Raw genomic sequence first — 20,040 nt, 5'->3', positions numbered from 1 at the left:
CAAACTCGCTCATCCGTGTCTTTATGGTCCTGCTTTGTGCACTGGTGAGCAGTCATGTTGGAACAGGAAGGGGCCGTCCCCAAACTGTTCCCACAAAGTTGGGAGCATGAAATTGTCCAAAATCTCTTGGTGCTGAAACATTAAGAGTTCCTTTCACTGGAACTAAGGGTCCCTGAAAAACAACCCCACACCATAATTCCCCCTTCACCAAACTTTACACCTGGGACAATGCAGTCAGACAAGTACTGTCCTCCTGGCAACCGCCAAACCAAGACTCGTCCATCTGATTGTGAGACAGAGAAACAATAATTCCACTGCTTTAGAGTCCAGTGGTGGCACTTTACACCACTGCATTCGACGCTTTGCATTGTACTTGGTGATGTAAGGCTTGGATGAAGTTGCTCAGCCATGGAGACCCATTCCATGAAGCTCTCTACACTGTTCTTGAGCTAAGCTGAAGGAGGTCTGTAGCATCCACTTTGTTATAATACCACTGACAGTTGACTGTGGAATATTTAGTATGAACTTGGTGTACAGGTGGCATCCTATCACGGTACCATGCTGGAATTCATTGAGCTCATGAGAGTGACCCGCTCTTTCACTGATGTTTGTAGAAGCAGTCTGCAGGCCTAGGTGCTTGGTTTTATACACCTGTGGGCATGGAAGTGATTGGAACACCTGAATTCAATGATTTGGATGTGTAAGTGAATACCTTTCACTTCATATAGTGTACTTTTTAGGAATGTCGGTTGTAAGACCCAAGTACCAATAAAGTTTTCATTACTATTAACTTTTACTAGTCCAATAGTCAACTAACTGACATGTCATTACCAGAACAGTTTTCTGGTGTTTTTTATTATGTTTCAGCCTCAGACACTCTTCCCATAGTAGTACCCAGACTGTCTGATGTAAACCGCATGTTAAAGTCACTACAGCTCTTAGAATCTCACCTCTTATACAGAATTTAAACTGGTTCCATCAGTTCTACTAGTTTGAAACATCCATACTATCCTGTTTTTTCTTAATTTTGATTGAAAATGTAGGTAGTAAGTTAGCTGTGTGTTTGTCAACCACTGCTAAGTGATTACACCTGGGCATCTTTCCATTAAAGACACTGTCCAGCTTTATAAGTAAGTCTTTTAAACTCACATCAAACATGTAGCTCTATAAAGAAATGTGTTTCATCACTTTCTTGTGTTAAAAGTCAGCTCAGACCTTCCTAGTGTTTGTTCTCTTTCTGGAAGCAATGATCCGATGAGGGCAGAAAGTGTAGTGTAGGGAAGATAATTAGAAAGCAACTACCTCAGAGAGACAGAGAAAGCAAGAGAGACTCACAGAATGGAGCTTAATACCGTTGTGATCTAAGGTAAGAAGCAAAATCAATCCCTGTCCTTATGTACTTATCAGTGTTTCTTTCAGAGGAGCAAACCAAAACAGAAAATCCAATACTCTTCTTTGAACCAAGCTATTAATGCTTGGCTTGATATCTCAGTGCATGGTATTAGACCCATTAAATTGCACCAAGCAATTCTGGTCATTCAGGTAACTGACGCAATGTCTTGTTTGATCCTGCATCCAATACAGACATAGAAGACAGCTCCATTTTGTTTAGTTTTTCTTCTTTCCTAAATTAAAATGAATTGACAAGGCACACATAATGAGTACTTTTATTTGGTGATGGAAAACAACTTATAATGAATAGATGCCAGTGGGATTCATTGAAAGCATATGCACGCTGTGTTTGGTCCAAAATGATCAGGGTCCCTTATATGCATGGACAATTTTCAACCTTAATGAAAGACAGTAGGATCATTTGTGCATGGAGGTGCTGAAGTTTACAGAAATGTTTCAGAAATGTATAGAAGTCAGTAGGATCTATTATATGCCCAGAGGACATTGTGGTGTGGAAAGGCCGTGAATAAATGGAAGTCAATAAAACCTCTTATATGGACTGAGGCACAGTGGTCCAAAAAGAGCCCAAAACGACTGGATGTCAATGGCAGTCAGACAGGGAGACCTGGACAGATGTTCCCAACATAAATGGACGTCTATTGAATCTCTTCTATATGCTGCAGCCATGAGATCTGAAAGAATGTCTCCAAATTAGTGGAAGTCTATAGGACCTCTTTATTTTCATGGAAACACCACTGTTGAAGAAACAAGCCAAAACATATTCATGGAAGCACTGTGGTGTGAAAGAAAAGCCCTAAATGAATGGAAGGCAATGTGACATATTATACGCACCTTCCAGATCTGGAAGAATGGCTTAGAATTGACTTAATGGAAGTCAATGGGGCCTGTTTGGACGTCAATGACAGTGAGTCAGTGAGGTCTGGACAAACGTCCCAAAATTAATTGAAGTCTAGGGAATCTCTACTATGCACTACAGCCACAGGATCTGAAAGGATGTCTCCAAATTACTGGAAGTCTATTGGATCCCTTTATTTTCATAGAAAAAACACTGTTGAAGAAACAAGCCAAAACATATTCACAGAGACACTGTGCTGTAAAGGAAATGCCACAAATGAATGGAAGTCCCTAACTTAATGGAAGTCAGTAGGCCTGTTTGGAAGTCAATTACAGTGAGACAGTGAGGTCTGGACAAATGTTCTCAAATTGAATGGAAGTCAATGAAATCTCTTCTATGCACTGCACCCCAGAGATCTGGAAGCAGGTCTTCAAATTACTGGAAGTCTAATCCCTTATTCTCATGAAAAACACCACTGCAGTGTGAAAGAAATGCCCTAAGTGAAGAGAAGTCAATGTGACCCATTATAGGCACTTGATGCCAACGGGCCCTCTTCTGTGCACTGAGGTACTGTTGCCTGGAAGAGTGGCCCTAAACGAGGTCAATAGGATCCAGCATATGCAAGGAGATACAGCAGCTTGAAAGAATGGTCTAATATACGTCCTCCATGGTTTAAAGGAATGACCCAGAATTAATTCCCTTATACCCATAGATGGATCATTTCAAGGTCTAGCCCAAAATGATTGGAAATCATTAGGATCCCTCATATGCATGGATGTGTTGTTGTTACTTTTTTGCAGTGGAAGAACTGAGAGCAGCCACCACCTCTTGGCTGCCCACTGCACCTGCCTCATGTCTGTGAATCCTAAATATCAATCTAATGAAAGCCATTTTGCTTGATGCCACAACACCAGACAAATTATTCTGAAAACTTTCCCCGGCCTATATGTTTCAGCAGAGAAGAACGGTGACATTTTCACTTTGTTCTATCATTGGGTGGCATAATATTTCAATTTCAGTTAAATGTCATTAATCAATTTAGCACTAAATGTCACGAGTTTCACTGAAAGCCCGAGGTAGGCCGCGTCGGTGTGGGATTCGTTTAATGAGCCCCTATTTATTCTTCACTGTCCATTTCCTGAGCTTCGGGGGAACAGCATTGAGAAAGCCTATCAGTTCTGCACTCACCACTGTCTTCCCGGGCAGCCAGGGCCGCATTAGTGTAGCCCTTAGTTTATTAATTTCCATACCTGCCCATACCTTTTGTTCTTAAAAAAGGCAGCAGCAATCAAGGGGAAACAATGGGCAAATCCCAAGCTCATCCCCCGAAGCATGAAATTGCTTTCTCGAACGGTGCTCTTTGAGTTCATAAAAATTGATTCAACTGTACCTGCCTTGCTTTTTGGAACGAATCACGGCCAGTGCCAGACATGACACAGTGTGAGGGGCTGACAGCGCAACAAAGATGGTTTCTCAGCCTCCTCTGTGTCAGAATAAATAGTGTTTACTCCAGACGGCTGCCAAGCCAGAGCAAGCGAATACAGTAGACAAATGACACGTACATTCTAATCCAGGGCATAAAATACATCTCATCAATGCAAAACAGTAAAACGTTTGCATGCGAAAATTTCCTGAACAGAACCAAAAGGTGTTAAATATGAATGTTAGACAAGATTTTACTCTTGAGATCAGAAGCAAAGCCATTTTGTTGTATGACTCTAAATATATTATACTGTTAACATTTTACATTAAGGGTCACAAATTAACTGATATTTACATGCTAAGAGTCAATGAAAATCTCATCATTTACATACTAATTAACTGTCTATTAAGCTTTAATTATTGATTAAGAACTTAGTAATTAGTAATTAAGTACAGCATAGTCAGTATTTTAGTCTTGCAATTACAAGCAAAGCCATTTAGTTGTACAAGCTCAGCTAAAGCCTGAGTAGACTGATAAATCAATGTGATGATGAGTTATTAATCTCAGTGTCACTGAGCTCTGCTAAAGCCTGAGTAGACTGATAAATCAATGTGATCAGTTATTAATCTCAGTGTCACTGAGCTCTGCTAAAGCCTGAGTAGACTGATAAATCAATGTGATCAGTTATTGATCTCAGTGTTACTGAGCTCTGCTAAAGCCTGAGTAGACTGATAAATCAATGTGATGATCAGTTATTAATCTCAGTGTTACTGAGCTCTGCTAAAGCCTGAGTAGACTGATAAATCAATGTGATCAGTTATTGATCTCAGTGTTACTGAGCTCTGCTAAAGCCTGAGTAGACTGATAAATCAATGTGATGATCAGTTATTAATCTCAGTGTTACTGAGCTCTGCTAAAGCCTGAGTAGACTGATAAATCAATGTGATGATCAGTTATTAATCTCAGTGTTACTGAGCTCTGCTAAAGTCTGAGTAGACTGATAAATCAATGTGAAGATCAGTTATTAATCTCAGTGTTACTGAGCTCTGCTAAAGCCTGAGTAGACTGATAAATCAATGTGATGATCAGTAATTAATCTCAGTGTTATTGAGCTCTGCTAAAGTCTGAGTAGACTGATAAATCAATGTGATGATCAGTTATTAATCTCAGTGTTACTGAGCTCTGCTAAAGCCTGAGTAGACTGATAAATCAATGTGGTGATCAGTTATTAATCTAACTGATCTAGTCATCTGACCATGATTTGACTCTTGTGAAACTCATTTACGTCTTCACAACTGCCTATTCCTTCTACATCGAACACATCAACACACCAACTATGAGAACTGTCTAATAAATCCCAGATTGTTATGAGTTAATCAACATTATCACTTCATCTGAATGGTCAGTATTTTGGCTGATGTTGTATATTTTTACATATATTTCTAAGAGTTGCTGTTTGATGGACCTGCATCCTTCCCAGAATGACTAATTCACACTAAGAGGATGAAACTGTGTAAGATGTGTGAATGATTTGCTCACTGCTTATGCAGCATAAAGCTGACAACACAGCAGACTTGAGGGCACTAGTCCCTAATACTCACACTAACACATATGCACACAAGCCCACCCATCACCACCCCCTCACAGCGGCTCCTGCAGCACTAGGGGGAATTGAATGACATAAGGCAGACACAGGGGGCAAAGATCCACCTGTTTTCAAAGCAGCAAAAGCCACATTAAAGCACCAGCAGAGAACGCGTGAGCACATGCGTGCGGGTGTCTGTGTGTGCAACACGTGCGTGTGCTCATGTGGCGCACACCACATTAATTATTCATATCCTCTAATGGGAGGGACAGAGTTTGCAGGGAGGAAGAAGAAGCATGGCTTTTCCTCTGACAGCCTGTCATCCTGCGCATAGCCCTCCAGGTACGCAGCAGTGCAGCAGCCTTCATCACACAGCCAGGGCGACCTGTTGTTCCTCATCATCCTCTCGGCTCAGGCTGAGACAGCAGCATGTAGCGTTTTCGTTAATAACGCCGGTTGGCTTTGTTAGTAGCATGTATAGAAAGTTTCATTAAAATGGAAATGGAGATGCGATTTGTACTCATTGGTCACTTGGTTAGTTTAACAGTCATGGTCAGATTTCGTGGTTTATTGATTTTTGGGTTTGTGAAAATAGTTAAAATAGTGAGAACACACCTAAAAGTGCTTTTCTGCTCAACTTCTGCTAATTTGCTTAACATATTGAAAAAAAAAAGTTAGATATAAACTATAAAACTTTTGCACAGGCCACATTTTCTGTTTTATTTCCCCCCGAGTACATTGAATCAATTTAAAGCAAATAAACAGAAATGCTTTAGCAGAGGCGCCCAAACTTTAGCATATAGCGCAATCTAAAACATTGCTATTGCAGCAAAATGGTCACTTTATAGAAGAAGGACAAACTTATAATGGAAACTAATTCCTAATTCAGAAACCAGTGAGTTTCACAAACACACACACACACACACACACACACATATATATATATAGACTTTACAGGAGAAGAAACAAACTTACTTTACCTTTAATGTAAGTCAATGGAACCAGACATTTCAAAAAGTAATTTTGGGTCATTTGTTTTGGTCCATTCATCAGGGAATTTGTAAACTATGTAAAGGACAACAGGCCATTTCAAATGAAGTTATTATTATTAAGAAAAAATTACACACACACATATATATATATATACTTTTTTCAGTTTTTAAGATAAATGTTAATCAGAATTACCTGGAAAAACTTTTCCATTGATTTACACTAAAAGTAAAGTATGTTTTATCCTCCTCCAGTAAAGTTTTTATATTGGAAATATAAACGAGTACGAGGTTTTGTACTGACCTCAGTGATATATATACACATTAATTTTATTATGTACACCTCCTTGTTATATTATATTGATTATTGTGCAGTAACCCTGCCGGAATAGCCTCTACCCAGCCTACAGAATGAGGCTTTATGAGTTTCCTACCATTTAAAGCACCCCAAAGTCCATTGTTAGATCAAATCTACAGGAAGAGTAGCTAGTTTGCTGTAGTCTTTCATGAACAATATGCGGCAGTTCGCAGAGACTCGAGGCCCCTGCATAAACAAATGTTTGAGTCATCATGTGCAGACTTCCATGTCCCCAGGTAATCTTTACTGAAGCTATGAAGAGGCTCCACACTTTCCTACAGCAGGCTGTCACCGCTAAGCCTGCTTCTCAGGACTCCTGGGAAATCAAGGCAAGGGAAGAGAGAACGAGAACGAGAGAGAGACAGAGAGGGTAAGAGAGTCCCCAAACGAACTGCCAGGTATTTGCGGGGAAGCGACGGCCTCCTCTGCTCTTCTCTCCTCGATGCTCAGGCGCAATCAAGTCCCAATAAACAATGTGATCATTCAATTGCTCTAAACGCTTCAGCTCATTTGCAGCTGGTTATGGAGAGAGCCAACTACCCCCTCCCCACTATTCCCCAAGGCTGGTACGAACCTCTCTCTGTCCTAAAGCTGCATTGTAATTTGAAAGAGCTCCTTGAATGCACAAATAACTGCAATAGCACCACAAAACCTCAATCGTCACCTATTTGGTTTCCAACCTACCTAGTTCAGCATTACTGTTGAAGGCATAAACATCTGGCATTGTAATCAGGTTCACCTCAGGTCTGACCTGGAGCTAATTGATCTTGCTGCACCCAAATTACTGCTCGGTTAGTCTTGGTGTTTTTGATGTCTTGCATGTTCCAAGCAATCAAAACAGATTTTTTGATGTTATCTATGTATCACATGTATAACTTCTTATCTTAGAGCTTAGAGATGATATAAAACACATAGACCCAATTGAATTAACTGGCTATTGTCATATGAACCAGATATGACCTCAATTTGATGACTTGAGACTCGACTCAACAAAATCAAAAAAGACCTGTCACTCAACTTTGACTTGGACTTGAGACTCAAGACTTTGATTTGAACACCATTGACTTAGATTTTGACTTGGCCTTGAGTTTCAAGTAAAAGTCTGAGTCAGTTGTGTTCAAGTCTAAATCTTGAGACGCAAGTCCAAGTCAAAGTTTGAGTCAGTGGTGTTTAAGTCAAAGTCTTAAGATTCAAGTCCAAGTCAAAATCTAAGTTGGGAGTGTTCAAGTCAGAGTCTTGAGTCTCAAGTCCAAGTCAAAGTCTCAGTCAGTGGTGTTCAGGTCAAAGTTTTGAGACTCAAGTACCGATCCAAGTCTGAGTCAGTGGTGTTCAAGTCAAAGCCTTGAGACTCAAGTCCAAGGCACAGTCTGAGTCATTGGTGTTCAGGTCAAAGTTGAGTCACAGGTGTTGATTTTTTTGAGCAGACTCTCAAGTCAGAATCAAGTCATGAATTGAATAATTTGAGTCTCGACTCAATAAAATCAAGAAAGACCTGTGATTTCAACACGATTGGCTCAGACTTTGACTTGGACATGAGACTCAAAATATCTATCTAGGCCTATGGAAACTCTAGATATATCACTGACTGTGAATCACTGGGTTGTTAGAAGCAGCTCTGTATCAGGGCTTTTCTAGGGGTAGCACAGATGGTGCTATGTACATACAAAAATGTTAGCCATTATAAAGCAAGAGGGCGATCTAAGGCCTCTTCTTTCTGAAAAATACTAAAAAACATTCTTCACTCAATATATTGTTGTTCATAACTAACAACAGCAAAAAACAAACTAGTTAATCAGCCGATGGTAACCGTTTACAGAACTACACATTCCCTCCAAAGCAGCCTGAAACCGAGACCACAGTACTCACCTGACTTTTGATCCAATGCTGCAAAGAAAATAGGCCATGACTGCAGCTTTACATTGATTTCGAATTTCTACAGGGTGTGTTCATTGCTAAGGGAGGATTTTAATTGAACCAAAAGATTAATGAGTGCTAAACTTTAATCACTTTTCCATCACAAGGCTAAAGATTTGTGGTTTGTGTCTCGATGCTAGCTGAGGAATGCATGCTCAGTCATCGCATCAAGTCACTAGACTTACTATTTTATTATTCTTCAATAATTTCTGTATGTTACTATGAGTGGGGTGGCCCACAGGGCTGGGAAGAAGTAGGGGGTGGGGCTGAGAAATATTTTAACCCTAAAAAGGGCTTTACTTTAAGAACATAAGAACCCCTGATCTACAACAACCAAGAAATAGTAATGCGAATTGCCATTAACAGCACTAAAAAGCTACCAGAGTCCCATAGGGGTGCTAGCTGAAATTAGTGTTAAAGGTGGGTTTTTATCAGAGGTTTCGGGTTTTAATCATTACGGCCCAAATGATGGCCTATCTATTATTGTCACTGTCATTGGTAGTTAGTTAGATAAAGTAAATGGGCCTCATAATGTCGCCAGTGAACTGGTGAAAGGTGTTTCTAATAAAGTGGCCAGTTACATAAGATGATTTGTATAATATTCAGACCGGCGTGTGCAGCACTGGAAAAAAAATACTAGGGCTGCACAATTAATCATCACATACTAATTGAAATCGCACTTTGTCCTCCACACTTTGTTAACTGCGAAATGCTGAAATGAATGCGTTCCATTTAGCAGCATGGTCGCTGCATGCAAAATCAGGCATCCTCCCTGGTTAGTGTTATGCAGCAAACAGGCATTCTAATGAACGCCCAGTGAGCACGCTCCCCCTTTTTCAGATAGTCCTGCTGAGCACACCGTGAGCGGTCTGACAGATCACAGGCACTAATGTGGTCTCGGAATTACAGGCATTCCCGTGGAAAGCATCATAGCCGACACGCCCAATCTCTCAATGTAAGTCACATTTAATGATTGTAATCACAGTATCAGTCAAAATGATCACATTTATTTTGGTTCCTAATTGCATGGCCATGCGGAGAAGCTTGTGGATCTGCAGCACATTAGCCATGCAAGACTCTCGGGATAGAAAAAATATGGGGACGACAAAGACTTCCACTTGTTGTTCCACTTGTCGAGGTCAAGGATAGATGGCCCAATGTATTTTGGGCTAGCTAAAGTTTTAGCACTTAAATCAGGGCACGCTTGCTTGGGTTTCTCTCCCGGAGTCTATGTGCTGAAAAGCCATTTCCCTCCAAGCAGATTAATTGATGCGGTGGTGACATGCACCATTAGACTGATGCAGACAGCAGACAACGCCAGTGGCCATAGGAGGAAGAAGCTCCTTGGCCAGAATGAATTTACTGCAGTTGTTGGTTCCCACAGAAATACTTCATTTTAAAACATGCCTGGGTTTGCAAGTCTTAGAATAATAGACTGCTCTGCTTGAGACGCAGAAGATGAGGTCATATCTGCTGCTATGGACTACTAAATCTAGCTGTGGTGGGGCCAGACCAGAGCGCTGAGTGTTCTGGCCCAGAATAATATCTGGTCAGGACTAGAGGAAGGCTGCCAGTCTCTAGCAAAGTGGACCTACAAGGCAGACGTTTCTAATGAAGGTGGTCAGCTAGTGTACTGTAATTTAGGACTGTCACAGCAGCAGTGAGGGACAGGGATGCAGTCTCACTTCCTGCTCTAAAATGCAGGGGTGTGGCTAAAATAAGGCCAAGCCAACGGTCTAAAACTCTTTGTTTTCGATGGTGATATTAAAACATATAACAGCATTTTTTTATTCAAAATAAAATGCAAGATAAATTGGAATCATCCAACTTCAAAATAACAGAAATTCCTATAAGTCCTATTTTTACAACTGTGAATTCATGGGTTAGGGTTCAGGACAATGACCTCCCAATAGGACGTATCCTAGAAATGATGATTTTGTACATAATTGGCTTATTACTATCTTTATTATTACCTTAGGATTAAATAGAAAACATAAGAACTAATTTGGTAGAATGGTCCATACAAGCTTGATAAAGACATGCAGTTTGCAGTTGTGCAGTAAAAGAACTGGCAAATGACAAGGACCTGAAGTTAAAGTAAGCCAAACAGTAGCTTTACTTGTGTCAAATGTTGTAGCAAGCATGGCAGTAGTATTAAGCATCCTGAACTTTCATCCTCAGTTAGCAGTAGTCCAGGGGGCGGTCTCTTCAGAGCAATAGAGCAATTTACCATGTAAATACATTTATTTAAAAGTTAATAGCTTTACAAATCCCATAATCCTTTGTTCAGATTATGGAAATCATGTCATTGTTATGTTCTGGTTCATGTGGTAATGGGTAACAAATGAATGGAATGAAAGTAAGCACCAGCAACTGCTTGGTTCATTTGGAAATAACTAGCATGGCTTAACTCAAAAATGAAACCAAGTGTTTTCATGTCATCTCCAGTGAAACCTCAAGACCTTCCATTACATATTACATCCTAAGGCTTACTGTTCAGTAACTATGGAGATTTCATTGCAAACTGGCTGAGCTATTCTTAGGTTATAGAAGGTTTTTTTAATAAAACTTTGGGCTACTGGTGGGCACTTGCCATGTAAGGGGTTAATTGGTTCCTAGTGAAGGTCATGACTCAGTAGGTCTTCCTGAACAAGCCCAGCTCATCTAGATGTATATGAGGAGTGGAGAAGCAAAATGAGAAATCCTTTATTTGTTGGTTCTTCTGCAAACTTGGTAATGGTCCTGTTCATAAGGCTAAATGACATCTATATCAGCTTGTCGTGACAACTGATATATCCCTACAGAAATGTTTACAAAAGCTTATTCCATTAAGCGTCATCTAAAGACGATATTTGCCAATTTTGATCAAAGTTAGCTAAAGTAGCCTTTATGCCAGATGACACATGTTGAAATAAGCATTTATAAACATTTATGTATGTCAGGTGTCATGTACCCTTACGAGCAGTACCCTACAATAAAGTGTTACTAAACAATGTCATTGAATTAGTGAAGGTAATGAATGTGGACTTTCTTTAGGGTGAAATAAGGGCACACTATTATGACTTCTTCCATCCAGCCATCCATCCATTTTCTAAGCCGCTTCTCCATCAGGGTCGCGGGGGGATGCTGGAGCCTATCCCAGCAGTCTTCGGGCGAAAGGCAGGATACACCCTGGACAGGTCGCCAGCACTATTTTGACTGACTACACAAAATAGATGATTAATCACAATTATGGTTGTTTTTTTATTTTTTCCCAATTTTCTTCCCAATTTATTCGTATCCAGTTCCACCCACTAGTTAGGATTCCCCTAATCATATGACACCACCAGCTCTAGAAGGGCAAAGGCTAGCACAGGCTTCATCAAGACCTGTGAAGCGCCAGCGCATCTTTTCAAACTGCCGCTCACGCAACGCCACTGGACAGCTAAGTGGGCATAGAGGAAAGCGCCAACTGCCAATTCTGTTATGTCAGCTGCCAGACACCCGTGCTGACTAGCATCATGCTGAGTGATGGGGGCACGTGAGGGGCCATCCTAGCCACCTAGAGAAAGCAAGGCCAGTTCTGCTCTCTCAGACTCCCAGCGATTTGAATCATTTGACAGCACTAGATATTTCACATTCCATGCTCCGCAAAAACATTGGTGGGGAGGTCCAAGAAGTTTGCAGAAGAACCATTAATTAAAAAGTTCCCCATTTCCCATTTCCTCCACTCCCCAGATACATCTAGCTCATGCGCTGGGTTTGTTCAGGAAGACCTACTGAGTCACAAGCTTCTGTAGGAACCAATTAACCCTTTAAATGGCAAGTGTCCACCAGTAAGCCCAAAGTTTTATTAAAAAACTTCCATAACCTAAGAATACCTGAGAGAGTTTGCATTGAAACCTTTGTAGTTATTAAATAATAAGCCTTAGTATATAATAAGTTAGAGGGATGAAACTTCCCAGCTGAAAGTATGTAGTGGAAGGCCATGAGTTTTCACTGGAGATGTCATGCGAACATGCTGCTCATTTCCAAATGAACCAAGAAGATGCTGCTCCTGTCATTCCGTGGTGAAATGTGTGTTCTGATGCTTGGTGGGTTTCTTTCATTTCACCTAAACCATTGCGACTTGCCTTTATTATGGCTGTGCTGAACTTGGCTTGCTAAAGAAATGTTAAACATGACCTTTAACAGAAAACAGGGAACCCGGCTAATGTTTGTGCTGTGGTTGTACACCACCGCTCGTCTTGTGGGGAGTTATCTGAAGCTGTATTTGAACTAAATGTCAACCAATGTTATGGAATACAGAATGAAACACATACGTATTAAAATATACACATGTAATAATTAAAGAAGCATGAAAATAAGCATGCTTATCTCAGGAAATGCAATTTGCTGCCATTGTATTCCGAGGAATGCATCTCAAAAGGACAGATTCATCTCAGCAATTCCACTCAATCTCGTCACAGCCCCGCCAGTCAGATAATCACAAGGGCATGAATAAATTTGAATTGCAATCCCAGCCAGCAGCCTCTCAACCGCATTCATCGCTTGCCGTGCACCGCTAGGACTTGGACCTGGCGCATTACATGATAATTGTACAATCAATAGCAGACAAATTAAGAGCAATCGATAGAAAGTAAGAACAAAGTCACAAAGATATTGTTTGTTTGCGAACTTGTATGTGTTGAAATAAAATCGATAGCGGTTTAATAAAATTGAGCCAATTTGTTAAGCAGTATTCAGCGTAATTGTTTCTAGGGTAATATTCCTGCTCTGAAAAGTTCAGATAAAGAGTTCATACCACAGCTATATAGAGGCAAACTTTCTCAATGGGAGGCCTGTTTATTGACTCTATAGTTCAAAGAAAAGCTTGTTCGGCAGGCTTTTTTCTTCAAAACATTGCAGTTGGCTTTCCTTTGACTTTGGCTGATGTAGGATGTCCGAACATTGAATGATTTTTATTCAGCCTCAATGCAGTAACTACTATTTTAGTCACTGTAGCTCACGAGCAAAGGCAGGGCGATAAGAGCAGCGTTCAGAAAAGCACCCTCTTGGACTTAAAGCCTGAAAAAACACAGGTCAGTTCATCTGTATGCCCCATCTGGTCATATATTTCCATGAAAAAAAAACCTTCTAATTAATTTAAGCAACCTGCAAAATTAAAAAAAGTGCTTCAGTTAGTTTCTTAGTTATGATTTTTCTCTAAGCTGCTTCTTCACTATTGAGTTTAACTGACCGAACTGAGCTGAAATGAACTAAAACTGAAATAAACATATTGCATTGAATAAATCAATACAAGTTCATAAAAAGCAAAGTAAAATCGCAACAAAAAGAATAATATTTGGCAGTACATCAACTATTTTTGTGCTAATAAATGCCTAAAGCAGGCTAATGCATTAGATGTGCTTTTTTTAGAATATCTAAAATTGTGGAGCATTCCTGTTGTTCTAGCACATTGATGAATTATTCATTTCTGAATGTGATTTTAAAGGCACAGCATTTACAGGGTGTAAATTTCTTTTAAAATTAAAATGAATAAGAACCACCTTAAAAACCATCTTTGTTAGGAGCACAGTGTTTATATGGTAATGTATATGGTATGTAGTGGGATGTAGGCCTGGAGCAGAGGAAGAGTTTCACTGTACATTTGCCTGTTTCTCTGTGCATATGACAAACTCTTAAATAATGGATCAAATTCAATGCAGACATCTACTAAATGTCATAAATGCTGGGGTCGGTTGTTGATTGGTGATGGCTGTTGGAGAAATTGGTGATCAATGCAGTTGCATTCCATTTCATAAGAAACAGAATGCCCGTTTTCCTTGATGCCCCCTCGTCTGGTTGCTGTGCCAGAGTGAGAAAATGAAGGTTTTTTTGCTTGTTCCCTCTGTAAAGCTTGTCCTATTAGGCTAAATAGTTGATATGAGTAATAGTGTGTCTTTTGATGCAGCTAGCACAGATTTTGAAATAAAGGTTGGATAGCTGTTCTGTTTGAGAGGAGCTAATTTGCCCAATTGACGTCCCTTTTTTCCACCATTTCCAAAGAAACCCTTCCATTGTGCCTTTCCAGAATTCTGCTCGACCATCATTGTGTGAAAAACATCAACAGGCAGAGGGGGCGAATGCTAAAAGCCCTGCGTTACATTTGGTATGTAATGTTCTCTCTTCCTCATTGACTGTGGATATGGAGATGAGATGAGAGGAGAAAGCCTTGTTGCTGAAATTCTGTCACAGCCCTATTTGCATTTTTATTGATGCTCCAAATTGCTTTGCCTTCCAAATTTATTCTTTGTCTTTACAGTGTTTTCACTTGATAACAATGCCTTGCCTTACAACTACAGTGGTGGTGGTGGTGGTGGGGGGGGGGGGGGGCAATGTCAGCGCTTATATATATATATATATATATATATATATATATATATAAAACAAGACGTTTCAAAATTCTTAGCCAGATATTGGGACCTATGCACCGTTATGTGCAAAATACATGTGTTCACTTATTTTCACTTAGAAAATCAACAACACATGCAATTTGACTTGGAGTGTTTTGCCTCATAAACTTAATAATCCTTTTTTGTCGCAAAGAAGCTTTAGAGAAAAATCCAGGTCTGAGCTCGCATGAGCCTCACAGTGACACAGTGGCAAGGAAAAACTCACCAGCTCAAAGCAAGAGGGAGATACATTGAGAGGAATCAAGACTCAGAAGGGGAACTCTTCCACCTCTGGTTGACGCTGGATAGCAAACAATCACACAAGAGCAAAATGAAGAGAGGATAATGTCTTAACGTTAGTAAAAAATTTGAAAAAACAGACAAGGGGAAAAGCAGGTGAAGCAATGGCTCTGATCGCAGCTGCAGCATCAGGAGGGTTGGTTCATGCAGGTGAGGCTTGCAAAGCGCTGTACGGCAGGAAGCTCCATGGTGGTCATTGTGATATGGACATGTAGAACATGTTTTGTAACAAAGGTCTATATTGAGACGATAATTTTATTATACTGACTACACTTCTTCTTAAGGCAGGGGTTTCTAATAAAGTGGCCAGAGAGCATGTACATGCATGTATACAAAGCACACATGCATTGCATTCCAGTTCAAGTCTCTCAGTTACCAAGTAACCTTGAGAGGGCTGGGAAACTGGGAAAACACCAGCATATATATTTACAAGCAGTCATTACTCTCAGGGCACTTGCATAACCATCATTATTTAATAATGAGCGTCTGCTTGAGGTGCAGCAAGCACAGTAGTCAACACACACCTAATGATACAGCTTTATCTAGGTACTTATACATTAGGGCTCACACGTTATTGACAAAACAAACAAACACAAGGTCACACCTCAAATCACATGTAAATCTGCCTCTCGAGGAAGATGTGAATAAACATCTGTTTTGAACATGATGTTCAGGACGGGGTCTGCACTGAAAAGGCATCCCACAATGCACCGGAAACCTCATTAAGCACATGCATACAAGGCTCTGAATAATATGGATCCTGTTATCTCAAGTAGGCCTATAATCCTCAAACTATTATATCCGCAGGGAACTAAACCAATTAAAGATTATTAGAAGTAAGGGGGACGAAATAAAAGCTACATCAATTGGTTGATGGTAATTCATGAGGATTAGTGCCTTTTCCATGTCATGTTGGCTGCTGCGTGCGTCCTGGTTTCCCGTGTTTGCACGGCCAGTGTCTCTTTTTTTACGTCCAGTATCTCACTTTTATCCCCAGCATTATCCTTGGTGACTTTGGCTCGTGTTTCAAATTACAAAGAACATGTGGGTTTCGCTGAACATCTGTTTTGCAATTGGATCAGGCGTAAAATAATTGGTCCTCAGGGGGTTGCCATTATATGATGGGTGTTGATAAGGACACTTGCCACATTCCAAAAGTTTCACACATTACAAACTGAATTAACCATTTAACAACTGAACTTAAAATGAACTGTGTTTCAGCACAAACCAGGGGGTGCAGGGGCTCATGGGGATGAACAAGCAGCATTAAGGTGAATTAAAGTTCATTTAACTCTCAGCATATTCCAACCACAGTGTTATCATGTTTCGAATGAAACCGAACTTGGCAGTGCAAAGTGATAGGAAGGAAGGATCAGAAGGAAAACTGCTGACAGCTTTTATCTTAAATGTGGTAACAGTCACTAGGCTACATTTACATTTACATTTATGGCATTTGGCTGACGCTCTTATCCAGAGCGACTTACAATTTGATCATTTTCACAGGTAGGCCAAGGTGGTGTTAGGAGTCTTGCCCAAGGACCCTTATTGGTATAGTGTAGGGTACAGACTAATACTGGCTGTTACTCACTGTGCGCTTGCTCGGATATGTCCTCATCCTCCTTATTCTCCTCATTCTTGTTATCCCTGTCCTCTCATTGCCACCTTGAGTTGTTGCTTTTCAATCTGGCCCTGTCCATCTTCACATGTTTCATGTGTTAAATACATCAGTAATGCAACAAAGAAAGTGATAACCTCACGATTGGCCCCTGCCAGTCCGGTCCATATGCATTTGTTTTGGTTTGGCCCATGTGTATTTGTTTTGGTTTTTAGTCCAGCCTCCTCATTTCAAGACTCCACCCCTGATTGTCTCTACCTGTGTTTCCACCTGTCCCTCGTTTACCCTTATGTATTTAAAGCCTGTGCTTTCCCTTGTCTGGTTACTGGTCTTTGTCTGAATTGTTATCTGCTGTGTCGGTGGTACTGGTGGTGTTTGTATTGGTCATTTGACTGTTGTTTGGACTGGTCTTAGTACAGTTGTTTGTTCTGTGTTGTCATGTCTGTCCCCCGATCAGTCCGTGTTGGCTCTATGACCCTGGACCGTTTGGACTATGACCCTAGATTTGCCCATAATAAAAAACTGGGACTGTGCCACTTTAGGTGAGGGCCACTGGTTTAGGTGCTAAATTACAATAGGTATACACTTGCATGTAACATTCATAGTTTGTCTGAGTGTTCTTCTGTTTATAGGCTTGAGCTTCCATGTTAGCTCACAGTAATTGGCCCATAACCCTACCAGCCCACTGGGAATTCTACAGACTCTCCCGTTTACCCACTCTGGTACTGGAACAAGATTTTTCCCAAGGCAGCTAAAAAGACTCCGCGAATGTAGCATTATCCACTATGCAGTTTAAGTACTATGAACCTTTTGAACCACTGATGCAACTTTATGTAGGGCCAAAAATATCCAGCCAACAGCGTCCTGTGCCACTAATGTAGGACTAGAGAATCACTAACAAGTACTGAGCAGCAACAGATCATCTGTCATCTCTGACTTTACATCTATAAGGTGGGCCAACAAGGTAAGTGTGTCTAGTGAGTGGACACAGTGTTTAAAAACTCCAGCAGCACTGCTGTGTCTGATCCACTCGCACCAGCGCAACACACACTAATACACCACCACCATGTTAGTGTTAGTGTCAATGCAGTGCTGATCCACCACCCAAATAATACCTGCTCTGTGGTGGTCCTGTGGGGTTCCTGACCATTGAAGAACAGGGTACAAGGGAGCTAACAAAGCATGCATGAAAACAGATGGACTATAATTGTATAGTATTGGTCTGTAATTGTAAAACTACAAAGTGCATCTGTACAGTAAATGGAGCTGATAAAATGGACAATGAGTGTAGAAACAAGGAGGTCTATTCAGTCAAGTGGATGGTCTGTGCATTGAGCTTGGGAAACATTAACATGGAGTTGTTACAGTTGTAAATTATCCCAGATGAAAGAAGAAACTATATCATGCATGTGTTAGTAATGAAAGGTCTGACCTTAAAGAGTTAATATCAGATACATTGGCACAAGGTATCAGCCATGCACCCACATGGGAAGAGGAATTAGGGCGACAGAGAGAGCCGACATTTCCGATTTGGCCCTTGATGGCTTCTCCGGCATTCGCGTGTCCATTTTAATCTTTCGGCTTTCTTCTCCTGTATCTGCATGTGATTCCTTGTCTCATCTCATTTCCTTAGATAAAGAGAGCACGGGGGGAAGGAGGGAGAGGCTGTGTTGGCCCTCAGGGCCCTGCCGAGGTAAAATGGAGTCATCCGTCAATCTGAAAAGGTCATTGGCTGTGGCATGGCGACAGTGCCTTCCCTGATAATCCATTAATCTCCAAATTCAAATTGTCATTCCTCATCCTTATTACGGTGAGCCAGGGTCCTGTTCTCGGCCCGCCACCGACCTCCCTCATTTTCGTAACCCAGGCCTGATCAGGAGAGCGCTTGGGGATTATCACCGACAAGTGGGAGAGAGAACGGAGCAAGAGATGAAAATGAAAACTAGAGGCTTCACATATGAAGGCGATAGAGGAATGCATGCCGTAATGGAATATGTTACAGGGATGACAATGGGAAAGATGTAGGATGGCAGAGTGGAAGAAATCTATATCTTAAAGGTTTGTCTACATACAAACCACAGTGATTGAAGAACATCATCATAGAACACATTTACATAGAACACATTTAACGATGTGGCTTGTGGAGCCTCAAATTGAGAAAGGGGGAATATTTTGTATCACATACACTACATACAATACACTACATACAACACAACACACTACATACTATACTACAAACAACATACCCTATGCATGATGTCTGTCATGTAATGTACCACATCCATCATCCGCTTTATTAGATGCCTCTACCTTGTAGTGGCACCTTGCTGGTGTACATTTAGAGACTGTAGCTTATCTGTTGATGCATAAGTTGCATTAGCCAGCTTAAAATCCTTCATTAATGATTAGTTTCTGACACCTGATCAACTCATGGCTGGATATTTTTTTATGGTGGACCACTGAGACTAACGGGTAAAAACCCAACCAAATGCTATGTACCTGATCTACTAGTACCAGCCATACCACTACCACATCAGGGTGACTTGATGGAAATGGTCCACTGTCCAAATAATATCTTGATGACAGCAGCTATGTATGTGGTAAGAAACTTACCAGTAATGCTTGAACATACTTCAACTTTGCTATATGACATTGATATAACCATGCCTCAACTTGTCATGGCAGGTGTCATACATTGTCAGGACAAAGTTTGTCCAGTAATATGACAGTGTCATGTCATTGTCATGACAGATACTCATGTTCATTTTTGTGTAACGTGTCATTACATCAATGGCATAGGTCTTAACATCTCATATTAACCTATAACATCTGCCATGGCATGTTCATGGCAAGGTTATGTCAATGTTCATGTAAAGTATTACCAACTGAACAGTGATGAATGTAGATGGTGGCCAACAAATTGCACAAAAGCAAAGTCTACAATTGTGTACATACTAGAGATGTGCATGGGTACTTGACCACTCAGTTAACCACTAAAGTTACCAGTGTTACAATACTGGAATCACTATTCAGATACTCATTACATTTCACCACAGGAAGACAAAGTGGTCAGTACCTCTTTTGCGTTTTTCTTTGCTTGAGGGTACTTAATCTAAAAGTTAGTTGGAATGCACATCCTTTATAGGGGGATAACTCCTTTATAGGGGACCTATCATGTAATTAAAGCTTGTCAAG

Source organism: Pygocentrus nattereri, chromosome 2 (genome assembly GCF_015220715.1).
Source record: "Pygocentrus nattereri isolate fPygNat1 chromosome 2, fPygNat1.pri, whole genome shotgun sequence".
Taxonomy (NCBI): domain Eukaryota; kingdom Metazoa; phylum Chordata; class Actinopteri; order Characiformes; family Serrasalmidae; genus Pygocentrus; species Pygocentrus nattereri.
Note: the sequence above shows the minus strand (reverse complement) of the source record.